We start from the raw sequence: 20,211 nt of genomic DNA on the forward strand, positions 1-20,211 counted from the left end.
ACCACAAACACAGAATTTTTCTCTGTATTGGAAGCTTAAGTTCTGTTTGTAGAAATTCTTGCAAAGAGATAGTTAGCTACCTGCTCATCCCTGCAGCATAACTGGGGATCAATTAGTGAAAAAATCATATTTTAATTCTGGTGGCATGCCAAGCAAACAAAGAAAGACAGCCTTTCCTCAAAGACTTTGCTTGCCCTCTCTAGAGAAAGCAAACAGTCTTTGCCTCTGCTTCTTATCTTCATTCTCACTTATGAAAGAAACTGTTTAACCCAAAGGTATGCTACAGTGGGAAAAGCGCATTATTCTGGGTGTGTTGTTTTAGTGATGTGGTGTTCCTATGCTTCCTGTGAGCACTGCACCTAGAGTGCTTCCTAAGCATTAGGAAGACACCTCTGCTTAGCAGAGATGTTGGTGGATGACTGAATCTAGAAGCATGCATAGGATCTGGGTGCAGGGCAGAGGGCCTGGGAATGCTAACAATTCAGCTCAAGCCAGGACCCATGGCAGGATCTAGAGCTGAGTGAAGGTCCTGGGGAAGTACTTGCTGCTTCCAGCTCTGCACATACAGCTCCATGCTCAGCCTGCGCCAGGAGCATGTCTATAGGGCACCAGAACCAGCATGGGCAGTTTACCAGAGCTGGGAAGGAGGATAGATGGGAGAAAAGAGGCTGCAGAGCCTCTTGATGTGGTTGAGGTGCTGGCAGTGGTTTCCAGTGTTAGTCCTATGCTGTTTCAGCAAGTGTTATCAGCACAAAGATAGTGTGCAGGAGTGAGTGGCTTTACTGATTGGTGTTATGATATTATTTTTCTAAGTGCTTGGAATTCTTTAGGGTGGATCTGCAAAGTCTCTGAACTTCCAGTCAAGTCCTGCAGATGGGGAAATAAGGAGTGTTAAGAACTGAGAGGAACGATTTTCAGGGACACTAGGACGGAAATGAAAAAGTAGACATGGTAATATTTCCACAGCATTAATGTATGAACTAAATGCACCACGAAGGAGATACAGATAATTAAATCTGTTTAGTTTAGAGTTTTCTATGATTTGATATCATACAAAAACAGGCACAACTCTGTCAGAGTGATCTGTGCTAACATGATTATTTTAAAGGACAGCCACTTAAAGCAAGGTGTCACATTGTGAGAAGGATCTGCCCACCAGCTTGAAAGAAGCCTCTTCTGTTCCAATCACAGTTTGTGTTTCTTCAGATTATAAATTTTATTTAGTTGTTTCTTTTTGTGCCTACCTTTCCTGTATGCTTTCATTGGAAAGTGTGACTGGTAGATATGAAAATGTTCTTCCCTCAATTTACTTTATACCCGGGTATTGAAACTTCTTACTTAGGTACAAAAAATTATCCTGCATTTAGAAAAATACATGAGCTTTGCTAATGCAAAATCTCTGCTGGGTACAGGTGGGCACTGTCACTCTCGAATCAAATAATTTTGTAACTTGCTAAAGAATTGTCTGATAAATTGTTATGTATTATCTACATCACAGATGCTCTGCACATAAGGAATAAACAAAGCACAGTCTGATGCATGTGTAGGCTTCATTTTATGTATTGAATTGCGGATTTTTAATCAAGTGCATGTGACAGACAGAGAAAGCAACAGCAGTATTAAAAGCCATTTGTATGCCTTCAAAAACCATTGTTAATTGGGTTTCTAGATCTTTTTTACTTACTGCTTTTTAGGCCACTGTTTAGATGTGGCGTAATAAATTTAGTGTCTGACTAGTCACATGCTTTATAGGCAGTAATTAAACTGTGTGCTTAAAATAAATAGCTTGCATGTAGATCAGTTTAATCTTTCACTTTATTCCATGTTTCATGAGTATATCATTCCAATGCAGAATGTCTTCTTTTCAGGGAATTCAGCCTGTCACTGGATGTTTAAATTTTTAGTGTCTGTTGTCATGACAACGAGAATTGACTCTGGTACCTACTGTGTTCAACATAAATTAATTTAAAGTCATAGCATTTTGAAACACTTTATTCTCTTTAAAAATCTTGCATTTCTTCAGATTTATTGCAGTAAAAAATAGCTGTACTTGAGATAGCATTAAAAATTCTCTGCTAGTTATTAGTTTTACTTGCAGAATTCAATAGATAGAGTTTAATAAGTAATTTATGTATGGAAATTTTTTCCTTCATTTCTTGTGGAAAAATATTTTTCAAATAATATTACTGATTCATTTCAACCATTTTTTTTTCTTGGAATTGTGTGCTTTCAGGTTACAGTTTCAGTGTTCTCTAATACGCACATTAGGTTCTGAAAGCGATATGTTGATATTCATGATTTCCTTAAATTTCCCAGTTTCTTTGCAGCTTTGTCATGATCTCATTGAAAACTGCTAACTTACATCTCGTTTCATTCTGTTAACATCTATGAAAGAATCTTTAAGATGGAGATATCTGCATGTTTTATGGGAAAAAGACACAGAGTGCTTCATGAGTGAGATCCCTTGGGATTCTTTCAGTTCTAAAAAGGTTGAGAAGAAATACTAAATGCATGTACAATGAGAGGGAAGATGGTTTCAGCACGCATGACAAAACATTTTTTTCATAATGTTTGGAAAATGCAGCCACTAGTCACTCATGCTTGATCTGTGCTCTTATGATTAAAAAGAATAGCTTTGTCTGACATAATTGGCATTGTGTAGGGTTTCTCAGTGCAGGATACTGTCAATGGCTGCATTTTGCATAACAGTATTGACATTTACAAAAAAATTCTCTGTTTTCACTTTCCTGGTATAGGTAGGTCTTACATATTTAATTCCCTTTGATTTCTACTGTACATACACTTCTCGTGTGACTATTGCTGAAACAGTTCTTTAAAAGAACTGTTTATTTTATGAAGAAAAGATTATTTAATGATTTTATAAATCATGTGAACAAAATGTGATTCCTCTCAAATATGTAGGCATCTTTTAAAAATAACATTTTGATACAAGTACACTGATGGCTTTTGTAGACAATCAGAACCTTATTTTTTGCTCTGAAAACCTTAAAAGTAATCCCAGTGTGATCTGAACAATCACCTCCTAAGAATTGAGTCTCATAACGGAACATAAGACGTTCAGATTCTGTTTCATTTCTCCATGGAAAACAATGATTAATATTTAGGGCTTTAGAAATTAGTGCTGAAATTCCGATGTTAATGTCTGTTGGTGTCTCTTTGTGTCTAGCAGTTGTAACCTTGCCATACTGACACATACTGTAATGAGACATTTAAGAAAACAGAAATCTGCTGCAGCTCAGCATGACTCATTTGCACCAGCGGCACACATTCATTAATAACCCAGCAGAGACAACAAATCTGAATCCAAGGTTCCTGTAGGGATTTGCGTTGCAACATTTTCTACAAAAATGTTAATGGCTGCAAACTCTCCTCATTTGGATTAAATCTTCCAAACACCTCTATTTCTTAATGAGTATGTTGTCACTCATTATGCTAAATCTTCTGTAACGAGCTTTGGAGGAGTAGGGCTCAGATAACTATTCTCATCTGTCACTGATGGAACAATAACAGTCTTATAAATGACTTCATTTTGTAGACTGCTTGATGCAAACTGGAAGGAAAATGGATCTTTTCACTCCCGAATTACTGAGAGGGCTTTACTTTTCAGTTCAGTAAGCAGTAAATAACGTGAAGTTCACAGTGATGTTCTGGAATCATAATGCTGTATTGTTATATAAATACAAGCTTAAGTATCACGTCAGTAAATGCTTTCAACAGAATTTTATTTTCAAGCTTACTGCAGGCAGTTGATTGCAGACAGCTAACAGATTGCATAAATGCAATCTGTTGGTTACTTCCTTTCCTTGAAGAGAGAACCACTCCACAAGCGTTGGCCAAGTCTCGCTGTAAAATTTGACTGGCTCCCTCAAGACATTGAGTCATCCAGTATCTTCTACTTGTACAATCAATTTTTAAAACTTCTGTTTGGTCTGGAGCCTTTCTACACATTATTCTCAGATTTTCTTTAACCTGTTTACCGTTCTTAAATTCTCTCCCCCTGTTGCAAGTCAAAGAGGTGCCTCTTTAAGGTGGCAGATGATCCTGATACAAATCTTTCATTTCATTTTTGATTTTAATAAAATTTTTCTTACTTTCTATACTATACCTGAGGTCATTTTTGAAAGCAAGAATGACTTATCTAACTCCTGGCAAACTGTGAATAACTTATTACATATCTTGGCTTCACCAAGGTGACAGTAAAAACAAATTCATAATAAAATCTGTTGCCCATTTGAGGATGAAGATCTTCCGTCTCATGAAGGACATTTATATGATTTCTTTTCATAAATGGAGAACAGAATCCAAGTCATTTCAGAAACACGAGTTGACAATACTTTATATATGCTGTAGGTTCACATTTCTAAATTATTTGCAAAATTTCCTTAAATAGACTATACTGAATGTCTTTTATGGTACTCTAGGTTAGCTACATTCTCCATACACACGTATGTATGACTGTCTGCAGACAAATCAGGTAGAAGAAACAAAACTTCTGATGTTAATGCTCTAATTTTCACTTATTTGGAAGGTTAAGATTTACCAAAATGTAAATCAGTGAGGTAATTGTCTCTGTATCTAAACGATTTAGACAAGTTTTAGTACTATTTTTATTATCATATCCAGAAAAATAGAAGAAAGAAAATTCTAATAAATCATAACTGTTTTGCATTAGGTCAAGATTAGCAAGATTTGTAGTATTAGTTTCTTCCAGAGTCACTGATAACATTTTAGTTTTAATTACTGTCTGATAGTGTTTCCTTCTGTTTCTGAAGTCTATCAGTTTAAGTGAAGAGGGCAGTTCAAATTCAGAAGATGGAAAATTTATTTGTAACAAAGGAAGTAGTCTGCTTTCCAGCTTCTTAAACATTTCTGTGAAAAAATCTTCAGAATTGTGCCAGTTTTAGCAGTGATCTTTTGGATACTTACTGTCATTATATCATCTGGTGGCAGAATTCATAATAAATTCTCCATAATCCTGAGCTTTATTTTTTTCCCAATTGTCTACGGACACTCAGAGAACTGATAACGCTCACCGTTTGCTCTGTGTTCTGACTTTCCATGACAAGAAAAGAAGAAGTGTCATTTTGAATCTAGAATACATTTCCCTTGTTAGATTGTATGGTAAGGCTACAATTTTGTGAACTGTGCAGTCAGAAATTCTTTTAATGCCTCAGTGAGTTGAATGCTCTCAAGATAGTGCAGGGCTTTCAGATGGGGTTCAGAACATGATTTTGATCACTTCTGTGAAATGAAAAAAACTCCATATAATATGGAATAAAAAATAATAAAAAACCCCCAAACATCTGCAGCAGTAAAAATCAGTAGGCATAGGATAGGAGTCTGGGTACTTCCTGTTGGTTTTGTAGTAACCTATGAATAATGCCTGCCTGTACTCACACTTAGGTTCCTGTGCACTGTCCATTGAATCAGGGTCTGATTTGAACTTCCCTCTGAGATTAGCAAGTATTTCAGAGAAATGCATTTAACTTTCTTAATTCCAGGGTTAATTTTCCCCAGCTCTCTTTGAACTCAGTAAATCTGATTTTCATTTACAACAAGAACATTTTGAGTCACTCTATTATTTCCATTTTAAATGCTAGCATGCAGTCAGTGTGATAGAAAAGGTCATAGTGCATCTGGAAAATCAAGGCCAGTGGGATTTCTACACATCTTGTTTGCTTATTTCAAGGCAATCATAAATAAGAAGGAACAAATATTCTTGTCATTTAAAAAAGATATTCCTTTCCAAATATTGAATCTATTGTTCTTTTGAAAGGTGGCCAGAAGAATGCTATAAAAATGTACTGTGAACACCATTAGAAACACACTGTTTCCAAGTCGACACACCCTAAAAAAATCTGAGTTTGTACTAAAGTGAAAACTTAAAAATGCAGTGTTTCACTTTATTAATGTTATACAGGAATTTCTGGTGCTTCAAACAGTTTATGCACTCTAAAGGGGTATGAAAAGAAAATCTCCTACCCTTAATGCTGTGATTGGAAAGTCTACCACATCAAAGGTGTGACCCTGAGCCTACCGAAGACTGCAAAATTCCATCTGAATTTAAAACTAGATTGTGAGTACTTACTTCAAACAAAGCTTGTTCCACATTGTTATGTTTCTCAGAGATCAGTTCAACTGAAAGCATCCAAACATCTAAGGGGAAATGAGGCTCTGTCATTTTAGTATAGAGATTATCTCATAGTCCTGCAAATCTCCAAAACAGGAAATTTTTCACAGTAACACAGACTATGTTTTCCTTACTGCCATGTTAAAGCATTAAGGTTCACTCCTTTTAAGTGATTGCCTAATACCAGGTTATCATCCTTAATGTCTACAGAAAACTTGAAACCTCAGAGATATTTAAAGAAGGCCTAAAGGAGCTAGATAACCACTTCTTATGTGTTTGAGTCAAACACTTTATTTGTAGAAACTGATCAGCTGGCCAAATAATTTCAGGCTTCTTCATTTCATTTGTCAGTATGCCTATGATGAGGTTATTTGTCTTATCCTTCATTGCATTCATGTCAGGTTTCAACAGCTATAACTCACAGAGGAACATTTAGTGATACCATTCATATCTTAATACCTAGCACCTTGAATACCAATGGATAAAATTGAAGCCTTTGTTTCAACAGAAACACAGCAAGACAGGCAGCAGTATGTCATATGGAAACATACAGACACTTAATGAACAGTGAAATTGCACAAGCTCTGGAATCTCCCTGGAGATGTATTTGCAACAGAATAGGGTTCCCTATTTATAGTAGGGTCTTGTAAGTAACAGACCTACATAAATAATAAAGTAGACAGTTGTGGTGGCTTTTTAAATAGTTAAAGGAAAAAACAGTAGAACCACATTTGGGAGGTTGCTATGTGCAGCTATGTTGGAAGGCTGAGAGCAGAGCTTCTTCAAATAACCCTAGGAAAACAGCTAAAGCTTTTGTCAAATTAAAGCAGCCTTCAGCACTTCTTGAGGTCCTGGATCAGAATGCATTACATCTATTTGAAGAAGAAAATCCTCTCCCTGCAACAAATAATATGGAGGAATTTCCTTCCTGTGGGCACAGTCTGGTTAGCAGTAAACAATTGTCACTATGATGTATCCATGTTCACTGATCTGTTTCATTTTTTAACCACCTGCTCTAACAGAAACAGTTGAAATGGAATGATATCCCAAGGATAAATGTCTATTCTTCACAAAGCTTTTGCCTCTCAGTGTTTATGTGCAGTAACAGTCTTTGTTTTTTGGCTTCCATCCAGGAACAGGAGACCATTATCCTGGGACAGAATTGTATGCTAGTGATATTATCCCTTAATTAAAATATTGCATGGCCGCTAGTGGTAAATGCTATGTTTGTCATATTTTCTGACTGAACTGCACGAATGACCATGCTATTCAGAGTAGCAGGATGTGGACATCAGATCTGCTCTCTGGTCCTCTCTTGGCATGTAACACTACTACAGAGGACCCAGTCCTGGCTTTACCAGGATCAGTGAAAACAGTTGTACTGACCTTACTAGCAGAAGAACCAAAGCAAGGATTCAGGAATCATCACATTCTCTGTTTAAACAGAGTGATTATTTTTTCAACATTTTTTTTTTTTTTTTTTTTTTTTTTTTTTGCATTACTTTTGATAATATACAGTATTTGACCAGAAAATCAGTAATCTATGACCTCACTCAACTCAATGAGACAAAAGCAGCGCCTTCTTCCAACTATTTGATTAAAATAACTATAGTTAGCTTTTCTATTTCCACTGAGACTTTAGCTAACTGAGGATTATGCTTTTACCATATTAAACAAATTAGGTAACACTATTAATTACAGATTTTGTGATATACGAGATCGCATGATCTAAGTAACTGTATCAATTTCTTTGAGCAGCCATTTTAAAATGGTCTTTGTTTGTTATACAATTTCTTTTCTGTTTCAAACAGAATGCTAGTTATGCAAGATGTTATCTTTCAAAGTCAAAAGAAGATTTTCCAAACAGAAAAACAAAAACCCAAAAAAACAAAAAAAACCCACCCAACAATTTATATAGAGTCTTTAACACTGATTAATTTCAGAACAGTCTCATGGCTTTTTGGTATTTCGTCATTAAAAAATAGGTATATATTTCAGGCAATCATTTTCTTCTCTTACTCTGTTTTTCACTTAGGATCTCTTGTTACTTGCTGGGAGAAACATAAATTCCTATGATGAAATGCTTTAGTTGCATCTTCTCAATGATAAGCAAAATTTTAAGAAATGCATTTCCTTACATATGCTGAGAGGTAATGGTAAATATGCTAGCAGTAATGGAATTCTGTGTCTTCATTTTCTCTAAAGGTTGTCTAAATTGGAAGATATATTCATTAGTTCAACTGAAAACGAAAGTTACGTTAGTGATCGGCATCAGAAACCTTCTAAATCTTCTATGAATCTCCTGCTTTTTTTTTTTTTTCCTTCTACTTCTCATGCTGAGCCCTTTGTTGCTCAGTAGACATCCAGAGAATCAGATACAACTATTCTCTCTTTGCAGCACGAACCTCTTCATCCTCTTATCCTGGATACCAATTTTGAGGGCTTCTTCTGAGCAACTGTGTAGCAGAGAGACCTATTATTTGAAGCCTCTCTTGTGCTTAATCGGTAATATCCAATACAAATGGGACTGCTGGATTTTAGAATTGCAGCCTTCTCGAAACTGAGCCAGCTTGTGACAGCCAATTTGAGGAGATAATGTCCAAAAGTTTAATTTGAGATTAAACAAAGCCCTTCTATTCCGATAATAACAACAACAACAAATATAAATTTTATAAAAAAAAATGAAAACTTTATAAGAGTGAAACCATCCTGGTCACTGAAGAGCTCCTAGATTCTGTTTGTTGAAACAGTTTAAGCCTCCTTTCACTTCCGTACTTCTACTTCGATGACAACTATAAATGAGATAATCTCAGTTTACATTATTGCAGCTGACAAGATAAAGAGATCTGAAATGCTGTCCCATGCTACGAAATGATGAGAGAAAGAGCACCCAGATATTATTCCACTGTAATAGATCTAGCAGTAGTCAAGCTACTGGAGATGTGGTGGTTTGCCCTGAAGACATTTAATACTGTGTAAAATGTCCAGATATATGCTTTCATACGCTTGATTTTAAGCAACAACAACTCCTACCATTCTGAAAAATGTGTTGTTCTTTAGAGTCTGTAGTTCTTGTGTAGTGCTTGCTTTCCTTTATAATGGGAGCAAGGATTCTGCAGATGATTTCTGTGTTACGGATGAGGCCTTCTGCCTCTCTCCTATATCTTGGTAGGCTGAGTAGATAAAATCTGTCATGGATGGTCAGTCTCTGCTAGTATTCTGTAAGTCTTTGGACACTGCAACTTGTGTTATATGGGACAATCCCTAGTCTTGAGGTTTGGTGAAACTCTGAAATACCAACAGTTACCTAAATAAACTGCTAGTGCTGAAAGACTTCTTTCACTTCTCCTTTCTTTGTTGGGCATTTCCTTCCTTCCCCTTGACTTCTAACAGTTTTCTTTCTTTTTCTTTCTTTTACAGTTATTTCAAGATTTCTGCTTTCCTAATACACCCCCCAAAAAATAACCACTGTGACAGATGTTTGAAAGCCTCCCTCTATATCCATAACTTCTAGTTTGTACGAGACTAATAAACAGTTACAGACATTAAAAAAGTAGTGTACCTCCTGCCATAGTAAGGCATGTTGGAAAGAACTTACACTTTTAAAGAAAAACTACAGCTTATCCATGAAGAAGGAGAAATAAATAGTGTGAATAAAAAATTTAGTACCCAAGAATCCTTGCACATTAGGAAATGAGAAACTGAATTTTTATTCCTTAGATGAAGCCCCTTTATGAAAACTTTGTGAGTATACAGTGGAGCAGGATAATAGTTCTCACAATATCTCCTGCTCCTGAGTTTAATTTGAGTGCTTAACTCTATCCAGTAATACATCCCTTATGACAAATCTGATATCTGAAACATCATAAACTTGATAACTTTAACACAAGTATTCTTGTTCTTTCATACTCGGAATCAGATTAGATATGATGTTACTATACTACTTTGTTTAAATAATCACTTTCTTCATTTTAAATTATTAAATTTAGAATTTGTTTTGGGAGCTTTCGAAATTTATTAAAAATACGCAGACGACTTCCTCCTTTACATTCTACGAACCAGTGGACAGCAGTAACACTAAAGAACCTCTGGTCAGCAAAAACTAATTGATGCCATCTTGTGGTAAGTAAAGAAAATGCAAAAATAATCAATCCACGTTGCTGCATCCTGGACAATTATTTACTATTTCCTTTTCCCTCGCTTGCTTTTTCCCTATTTCTTCATAAATTTAGTATTCTTTTCAAAGTCTACCTTAGTTTTGAAGACATACTTATACAATTGAAAAAATGTTAAAGTAAAAAAATAATTTATGCGGTCCTCAGGAAAATTCTTTCATCTGAACTATCGAATGTGATCAGATTAAAATATGGAAATATACAGCAAAAAGTTAAGCCTCCATTGCTGCCCAGATAATTTCTTGAGAGAGGTTTCCTGTCTTCTGATGGCATGTAGAGACATAAAGAAGACTCTACCACATCTAATAAAACAAGAAGACTCTTACCCACTTGTTGTCATTCAAGTAGGGTCAAGAAGACTGTAGTAAGAAAATTGCAGAACATTAGAAGGGATTTTACATCCCTTGGAATGATGCTGAAGGGATCAGAAGCACAAGTAGCGTTCTCCTCTGTCCTCCCAACTGACAGTTGGGACCCAGAAAAAAGAAGAAAAGGTCAGGTAATTACTGGCTGAGAGGTTGGTGACAGGATCAAGGCTTCAGGTATTTTGATCTTGGGCAGGCCTTCGAGACACTGAGCATCAGGTAGAATGTGTCTGAGCAGATGGGGCAAAAGTGTTCTGAGGAGCAATTTGGCTGAATTGATTACCAGAGCTCTAAACTAGATTCAGTGGGGGAGGGAGATGGTGTTCCTTGTGACAGAGAAGGGCCTGAGAATGCTGTGATTTTAGAAAACTGTGGGGAAAAACCTCTCAACTGTCCAAAAGGATCTTGTGAGGACTTTTCAGAAAAAAATAAAATCTTCAATAGCAGAACTGAAATCTTTCTGCATCTTGGTAGAGGTACCTATGCCGTCTGCTTCCCTGAAGTACCTCTATAGCAATGCATGCAGCATAGAAATTAAACAGGGAGAACTAGAGATCTGTGTATGGTCACAGGCCCATGATCTCACTGCAATCATGGAGATATAGTGGGACATCTCATATCATTGGAATATTGCCATGATGGCTATGATGGTTCTGTTCAGGAAAGAGAGGGTGGAGAGGTAAGGTGGTGGAGCTGCTCTTTATGTGAGGGAGCAACTAGAATGTATTGAGCTCCACTTGGGGGTGAATGCTGAACAAGTGGAGAGCTTGCTGGAAAGAATTAAGGGATGGGATAACATAGGTGACACAGTTGTGGGTGTGTACTATAGGCCACCTAATCAGGCGGAATAAACTGATGAGGCTTTCTACGAACAGCTGGAAGTAGCATTGTAATCCCCAGTGCCAGTAATTACGGGGGACTTTTATCATTCTGATATTTGTTGGATACACAGTGCAGCCAGGGACACACTATCCAGGAGTTTTCTGCAATGCATTGAAGAGAAAATAACTTTTGATGCAAATAGTAGAGGAACTGACTGGGAGAAGTGTGCTGCTTGGCCTTCTTCTTACTAACAAGGAAGGGCTAGTGAGAGATGTGAAGGCTAAGGGCAGCTTGGGATGCAGCAATCAGGAGATGGTGGAGTTCAAGGTTCTGTGTGGAAAAAGCAAGGCAATAATTAGGATTGCTACTCAAGACTTCAAAAGAGCCATCTTTGAGCTCTTCAAAGACCTACTTGGAGGTACCCCATGGTCTAAAGCATTAGATGATAAGTAATCCATAAAAGCTAGTTAACACTAAAACTTCACTTCTGAGCTCAGGATCAGGGTTTTAGATCTTAGATGCATCCCTAGGAGTAAGAAAGTGGGGAAAAGTGACTGGAAGCCTGCATGGACAAGCAAGGAACTCATGGGTAATCTAAAAGGAAAGAAGAAGGTGTGTGAAATTTGGAAAAAGAGCCTGTCCATCTTAAAAGAATATACAAACGTTGTCAGGGCCCATAGGGAAACAGTGAGGAAGGCTAAGACCCTCTTGGATTTAAACCTTGCAAAGGAGGTAAAGGATAACAAGAAAAAAAATCATGTCAACACTAAAAGGAAGACAAAGGAAAATGTGGATTCTCTGTCAAATGAGCTGGGTGCTCTGGTAACAGGGACGCTGAGAAGGTGGAGATTCTGAATGTCTTCTTTGCTTCAGTCTTTAATGCTAAGACTAGCCCTCAGGAATCCCAGACTCTGGAGGTAAGAGAGAATCTGGGCAAGGAAGTCTTCCTGGTGGTCGAGGAGGATCTGGCCAGAGAGCATCTAGCCAAAATCTGTACACAAATCCAAGGGCCCTGATGGTATACTCCCACATACGCTGAGTGAGTTGGCAGAAGTGATTGCTGAATCACTCTATATCATCTCTGAAAGATCTTGGTAAGTGGGAGAGGTGCCTGAAGACTGAAGGATAACCAGTATCACTCTGGTTTTCAAGAAGGGCAAGAATGAGGATTCAGGAAACTACAGGCCAGTCAGCCTCATCTCTGTCTCTGGAAAGGTGATGGAACAACTTATTCTAGATACACTCTCCAAGCAATTGGAAAAGAAGAAAGTTATCAGGAGCAGTCAACATCAATTCACCAAGAAGAAATAATGCTTGACCAAACTGATAGCCTTTTATGGTGCCATCACTGGCTGGATAGATGGTGGGAGAGCAGTGCACGTTGTGTACCTTAACTTAAGCAAGGCATTAGACACCATCTCCCACAACATCCTTGTTATGAAACCTAGAAAGTGTGGGGTTGATGAGTGGATAGTGAGGTGAATTGAGAACTAGCCGTCTGACAGAGCTCAGAGGGCTGTGATCAGCAGCACAGAGTCTGTTTGGAGACCTGTAACTAGCAGTGTTCCCTACAGGTTGCTACTGACTTCAGTATTGTCCAGCATCTTCATCAGCATCCCTGGATGAAGGGATCCCTGGGATGAAGATCCCTGGATGAAGATCCCTGGATGAAGGGATACAGTGCACCCTCAATGAGTTTGGTGATGATACAAAGCTGGGAGGAGTGGTTGGCACATTGGAAGGTTGTGCTACCATTCAGCAAGTCCTAGACAGACTGGAGAGTTGGGCAGGGAGGAACCTGATGAGGTTTAAAAAGAGCAAGTGTAGATTCATGCATCTGGGGAGGAATAATGACATGCATCAGTACAGGTTAGGAGCTGACATGCTGGAGAGGAGCTCGTCAGAGAAGGACATGGGTGTTCTTGCTGACAGGAGGTTGGCCATGAGCCAGCAGTGTACCCTTGCAGCCAAGAAGACCAATGGTATCATGGGGTGCGTTAAAAAGCGTGGTCAGCAGGTCCAGGGAAGTGATCCTCTGCCTCTGCTCTGCCCTGGTGAGGCCACATTTAGACTACTGTATCCAGTTCTGAGCTCCTCAGCTCAGATAAGACAGGGATCTCCCAGCAGAGGGCCACACAGATGAGAAGGGGCCTGGAGCATCCCTTGTGTGAGGAAAAGTTGAGTAACCTGGGTCTGCTCAGACTGGGGGGTTCTGACTAATGCTTATAAATACCTCAAGGGAAGTGGGGTGCAAATGGATGAAGTCAGGTTCTTCTCAGTGATGTGTAGTGATAGGACAAGGAGCAATGGCCTAAAACTTGAACACAAGAAGTTCCATACAGCTATATGGAATAAATTCTTTGCAGTAAGGGTGACAGTGCACTGGAACAGCCTGCCCAGAGAGATTGTAGAGTCTCCTCAAGACTTCAATACCTTCTGATCAGGTTTCTACACTTGAAAATATACTATATTATCCCATTTGCATTCAAGAATATTAAAACAGATCCTGATAAAACCTTGCTCCTGAAATGTGTCTGAACACCTATCATTCAGTTTTTTTCTAGAGTAAGAAATTTCCCACTCAATTTTTTTATCTCTTACTTTCAGCATCTTAATTGTACAGCTAGAAATTTAATAAAGAGAACTTATTGTGAGTGGAGTATTTGCTTAACATTCTACTATATCACCACAGGGAATGAAAAAGACAAAAAAAATATATTTGTATGAGGTGATTTTTAAAACCAAAATCAAAGATTCACCCATGTTGAAATGGTACTACCTATGCTAAAAAGAAGAATCCCACATTTGAAATGTCTGAAAGTAATAATGAAATGAGATTAAGTGTAGCAAACAGATGTAAATGTATGACTATGAAAACGTACAGATTGCTAGTTCTGAAAGCTTCTCACTAAAACTTCAATTTTTCATTTCATGTAACATTTCTAGTTTAAAATTAATCAACATTTCATGCAATTATATAAAATCCTTGGCTCACAGTAACTTGCTTTAAACCTGTGAATCACACCTTTCAGCTTTTCTCACTAATGTTTGTTTAACCTGGTCATAAGAACCTCCTGCAACAGTATAGCAACACCAGAAAATCTGTTCCAGTTCTTTACTATCTTTATTGTTAACCTATTTATCCCATTGTTTAATCCAAATATTCCCTGCAGCAAATTTTCTATTCAGCCTGCACACATAGAACAGGTTTTCCTTTTTGAACAAAAGAACTTACAAAGTTGGGAGTTTATATTCCTCTTTATTTTTCTTCTCCTGAAGCTGTTCAAGCTTCCTCCTAGAACATGCTGTCTAGACTTACATCTTTGTAGCTCTCATCCTTATTGATCTACATGTCCCCTGAAGCATGGTGCCAAAACACTCTATCAGTGCCCAAATACTTACTGCACTACAGAAGCAAAAATTCACCTCATGCTCTCAGTGCCTGCTCCTTTCTGTTGAATCTGTACACTTCCTTTTTCTTCAGATATACATCACTACTCACACAGACTGCATTGTCAATGACTATGAACTCAGATCCTGTTTTATAATCTGTCACCCAAGCTTTTGTCTCTTTTGTCTTACATTCTGTATTTATGCAGCTGTCAATTTCTGCCTACAAATATGCTTGTTAATTTGAAGCCATTTTGTTATAGCTGGCTTTGGATTTTTTATTTTTATTTTTATTTATTTATTTTAAGATCAGTTCTCCAGTTGATCAAGATTTTTTTGCATTTTTGTACAGTTTTCCAGATGTTCTAGATTATAGTTCTGTGCCATGTATAATTACAATAATCATACTCTCTGTAACTAGAAAAAAGCATAGTGTTTTCAATCAGTTTTAAAAATCTGAAATTACTACATTTTTTTGAAAATGATTTTTTTCCTTTAGTTTCTCATGTGCTGAAAAAAGGAACCCCGAATTTAGAGCAGTTTTCATGTACAGCATTTAAAAAACTTCCTGACTTCGACTCATTATCTTGCTTGTAAGCAAGAACAAGCTGGGACTATGTAAGATGCTCACAGCCTCTCAAAATTGTTTCTTTGCACTGCAAAAGGCTAATATCTGAATTTTTGCTTCATGACTTGAAGAAAAGTCACTGAATGGTGAAAGGAAATTTCAGGTGTTCTACAAGAATGCTTGCAAGAGACAGGTTTCATTACTTCCTCATTTTTGCTCTGACAATGTTTACAGGTAGAAAATTCAGCATCTGTCTCATGTATTATTACTCAGTACTCTGTAATCACTTATAGTTGTAAATTATAGGGCTGGTGTTATTATTATTATTATTATTATTATTATTATTATTATTATTACTGTCATTATTTTCAGTGAAAAGATGTGATATATCCAGCCTCAGCTTCAGAGACTTTTGAATTTGATTTGGCTTTTCACTGTAAAGCGTGGGACAAGTTAAACTCTTTTTTTTTTTTTTTTTTTTTTGGTTTTTGTTTTTGTTTAGTTTAGCATTGTTTCTTTTAGCAGTGTAGATTGCATTTGTATTTCTATGGTGTTTTTTTTTAGGATCACTGTTATATATCTTAGTTATAGTCATAGCATTGTGGGTGGAAAGAAACTAGGGTTCAGTGGTTGTGGAATGCTTCTGGTGCAGTCAGCCTTCTCAGTCATTGCTTTGTCACTATGTCATGAACTACAAAGGCTCTTTGATGAGTTGAAATATTTATGAGAAGGAAATACCTTGAAGCAGTGTGTAAGCAAACATTTATTTCATATTGCACAAAACTTCCAGTGAATACAGATTGAACTGGCTCATCCACCGATAAGCCAAATAAAACATTATATCCTTTTATTGGAGGTCTACATTAAGCAATACAATAAATATACCATAACCAATCTCAGTGTAAGAACTGATGGAAACTGAGCATTATTTCTTTAATATCCATTTTAGGAAATAATGAAAATTACATCAAAATAAAAAAAAAATCAAAAGTTTATTCACCTACTTTTGTACTTCTGAGATGCATCCAGGAAGAACAGTCAAGTTTTGAAATATTTAATCATAACATGTACAAGTTCATTTCTATCTATAAGCATTATTGCTAGGAAGAGAATAACAGGTGTCCTGTAGAAATGTCTACTTACTCTAGCAGTATGAATCATCACAACAAAGTTTTCTGCATATTCAGGTTTCAGTAATGAAAGCAATGTATATGTGATCATGGCTATCCCAAAGAAAGCCATTGAAAAGCATGTTGTTTAAAAGAAATATGACACATTCAAGTATTCCTGGGAGCTTCTCACAATATACTCAACATACAAAGATACGCTTATTCAAAAAGAGTTAAAGCTTGAATCTCCTTTTTAATCCTCTAACAAAGGATGAAAAGACAGAAATCTGACAAGATAATTGATTTGAAAATGGAACTGTATACCTGAAAGACTATTTGCTTTTGTGGTCACATTCATATTTTTAAAGAAAAAGGCGTCTGAGGAAATCCAGATGAAACAGTTGAAGAAATGCCTACCTCACTGAATTACTGCCATAGCAGTTTGTAATCATAAATAAGATCAGTGATTTCAGTGCTCTCTCTGTCAAACAGGGATATTTCATATTTTCTTCTACACTATTTCCACCTTACCCCTTTTTTTTTTTTTTTTTTTTTTTTTTTTTTTTTTTAAAGACAGCAACAAGAGATTCAACACTGCAAACCAGAAATAAATTCTTACAATATTCAAGCACAATAATCATGTAGTTGATGTGAGTTATATACCACATACCATTCATTGATTTCATGGGTAATATTCAGTATAATAACAGATTCTCTGTTTCTTTCTGTCTATCTATCTCCTCCCTCCTAAAATTAAAAATAAAAAAATAAAAAATAAAAAGTCTTTTGGATATTTTGGTTCTTGACAGATTTATCTCTTCTCTTTAAAAGCAGATCAAGTAAGTACTCCATCTTATTGCAATTCTTTTTTCTGGGAAAAATAGAGAACTAATGAATCATACCAGAAAAGAATCTACTGTTTTTCTCCAGAAGACAATCATTCTTGTTAGAAAATGCATGGCTTTTTTTTTTTTTTATGAAACTTTGTTCACAGTTCACAGGATTTGCTGCAGTCACTGTAATCAAAGTTTCATATCTGCATAATAAGGAAGTATCTACACAGAGATACTGCTGCAGGAACTGTAAAAATATCTGCAAAGATCTGATGAAGCTTTTCACAAGACACTGCTAACAGTTCATTCTCAAAGTGCATGCAGTTTCCTTGGTCACTTGTATTAGCTGGGTGGTGAGCTTCTGCCTAAAGTAATACTATTCAAAATAAGTTGGTGCTATCTGGAACAGTACATTCAGCAGAAAATTCACCTAAATGGGGTAATGGAATCTGCTGAGTATTTTAATATTTTTTGTTGATGTAGTGGTTAACCTCATCTAGCTCTAAGCACCATCTCTTGCCTTCCCTCACTTGACGGAATCACAGAATCACAGAATCACAGAATCGTAGGGGTTGGAAGAGTCCTCCAGAGATCATCGAGTCCAACCCCCCTGCCAAAGCAGGTTCCCTACAGCAGGTCACACAGGTAGGCGTCCGGATGGGTCTTGAACATCTCCAGAGAAGGAGACTCCACCACCTCCCTGGGCAGCCTGTTCCAGTGCTCCGTCACCTCACTGTAAAGAAGTTCTTGCGCACATTTGTGCAGAACTTCCTATGCTGCAGTTTCTGGCCGTTTCCCCTTGTCCTGTCTCCACTCACCACTGAAAATAGCCTGGCCTCGCCATTCTGCCCCCCACACCTTAGATACTTACAGACCTGGATCAGCTCCCCTCTCAGTCTTCTTTTCTCAAGGCTGAACAGACCCAGTTCACTCAGCCTTTCCTCATAGGAGAGATGCTCCAGGCCCTTCACCATCTTTGTGGCCCTCCGCTGGACTCTTTCCAAGAGATTCCTGTCTTTTTAGTACTGGGGAGCCCAGAACTGGACGCAGAATGGGGAGAGAATATGAAGAAGAGCAAGTGAAATTGTAGATCAAGATGAAGGCTATTTAATAGGCGGACAAAAGAAGTGATGGAAAGACAATCAGTCATCATCCCCCAAAACAGTTTGATACTCAGCCACTCTGAGCAACCTTGGAAGCTGAAACTGCTCCCATCCTTATTGTACTTCCACGTTTTGTTGGTGAGCACAGTGATGTATGGTACGGCACATCCCTTTGGAATGTTCAGTTCAGTTCTCCCATCTGTGTTCCCTCAGCCTTCTTACTGAGGGACTTAGTAATGTAGGAGAGGCCAGAGTGGGGAAAAGGACAGTCATGATGCTGTGCGAGCACTGTTCAGCAAAGCACAAAACAGTGGTGTGCTACCAACTCTGTTTTAACCAGAAACTCAAAATGCCTGATGTGAAAAATCATATGATAAAACGAGAAAAAAATACTCTGTAAGTACATCTGCCAAGTTGTTGCATGTAGTCTACTGGTCTGTAATTTATTCTTTTGACAATGATGACACTGACAGCTGCAGGGTCAACAGTTAAAATAAAATAAATAACAAAAAACAAACATAAGCAGAAACATGAAAAATAGCTTACGAGTGTTCTTCCTCAATAAAAGGTGTGTTGTTTCTATTGACAGTTCAACTTGCTTAACCCTCCTTGTCTGGACTAGATCCCCTAGTAATAGTCTTTGCTAGATGACGCTGAGAAAGAATAGCTGCTATCTAAAGAATAAGAACTGAAAACATTGCCACACTAGAATATTAAAATGTCCATCAAAGTGTTCTTATCAGAACTGCAGCAAAGTAGCTTGTACATTTAATAAAAATGACAAAATGGAGCATTATGAAATTCTAAAGGTAAAACTTCGTGCTAATACTTTTTGCTGGTGCTCTCAGAAAAGCAGCAAATCCACTCAAAATTAGCTAACAGAATAAAATCTCATAATCAGCACCACCAAGACAGAGAGTAGATATACATATTAATCTAATTCCTCACACAGAGAAGAGCACCTAGACAGGAAACCAATCAACATGAGTAAATAAAAGACTAAAGACCTCTAGCCTGACTTAATCACAGTTTCTTTATTTGAATAAAATGGAAGAATTAAAAATGTTAGGTAGCTGTGAAGAAGATTCTTGCAATTTCACTGACCTTTACAAGGCAGAACAAATAGGGCTTTGACTTTGGTGAAGGTCTCACAGCAACGTACAAAGACATAGTCAATATTAGAATATGTCCACGTGGTATTTGTGTTGTCTAAACACACAGCTTAGAATACACTCTATGCATTACTATCCATCTCTTTGTAATGCATTCAACTTCTGAAGGAATAAGTGATTTTCAGTGCTCTCAGTTATTGAGTTACTCCCTCTGAGAATTGATTTCCTGGAATAGAGGATCCTCAGCAGCCTGTTCAGTAGCATCCCTCTCATTTTGTACATGCTTATTCATTGCTTTCTCTAATAGTATCTTAAAGTGTGAAAAAATTCCATGTAAAGCTTGATTCTTTCAGTTGTTTTATTAGATAGTTTGCTTTACAACAATATGCAAGGCAGATCATCAGGAATGTTCAATTTAGTGAAAGGATAAAAAGTGACCATGGTTATGGTTCCTACTGTCAGGTAGAAAAAGCAAGGTCAGTGGTACCTGTAGGACAATCATTTTTCTGCTTCTGTTTGAACGAGTTAATTCGTATGAAATGAATGCAGAATCAATCCCAGTGTATACATAAGTACATTTGAT

Source organism: Centrocercus urophasianus, unplaced genomic scaffold (genome assembly GCF_019232065.1).
Source record: "Centrocercus urophasianus isolate 14NV4802_14NV808 unplaced genomic scaffold, USGS_Curo_1.0 seq_21, whole genome shotgun sequence".
Lineage (NCBI taxonomy): Eukaryota > Metazoa > Chordata > Aves > Galliformes > Phasianidae > Centrocercus > Centrocercus urophasianus.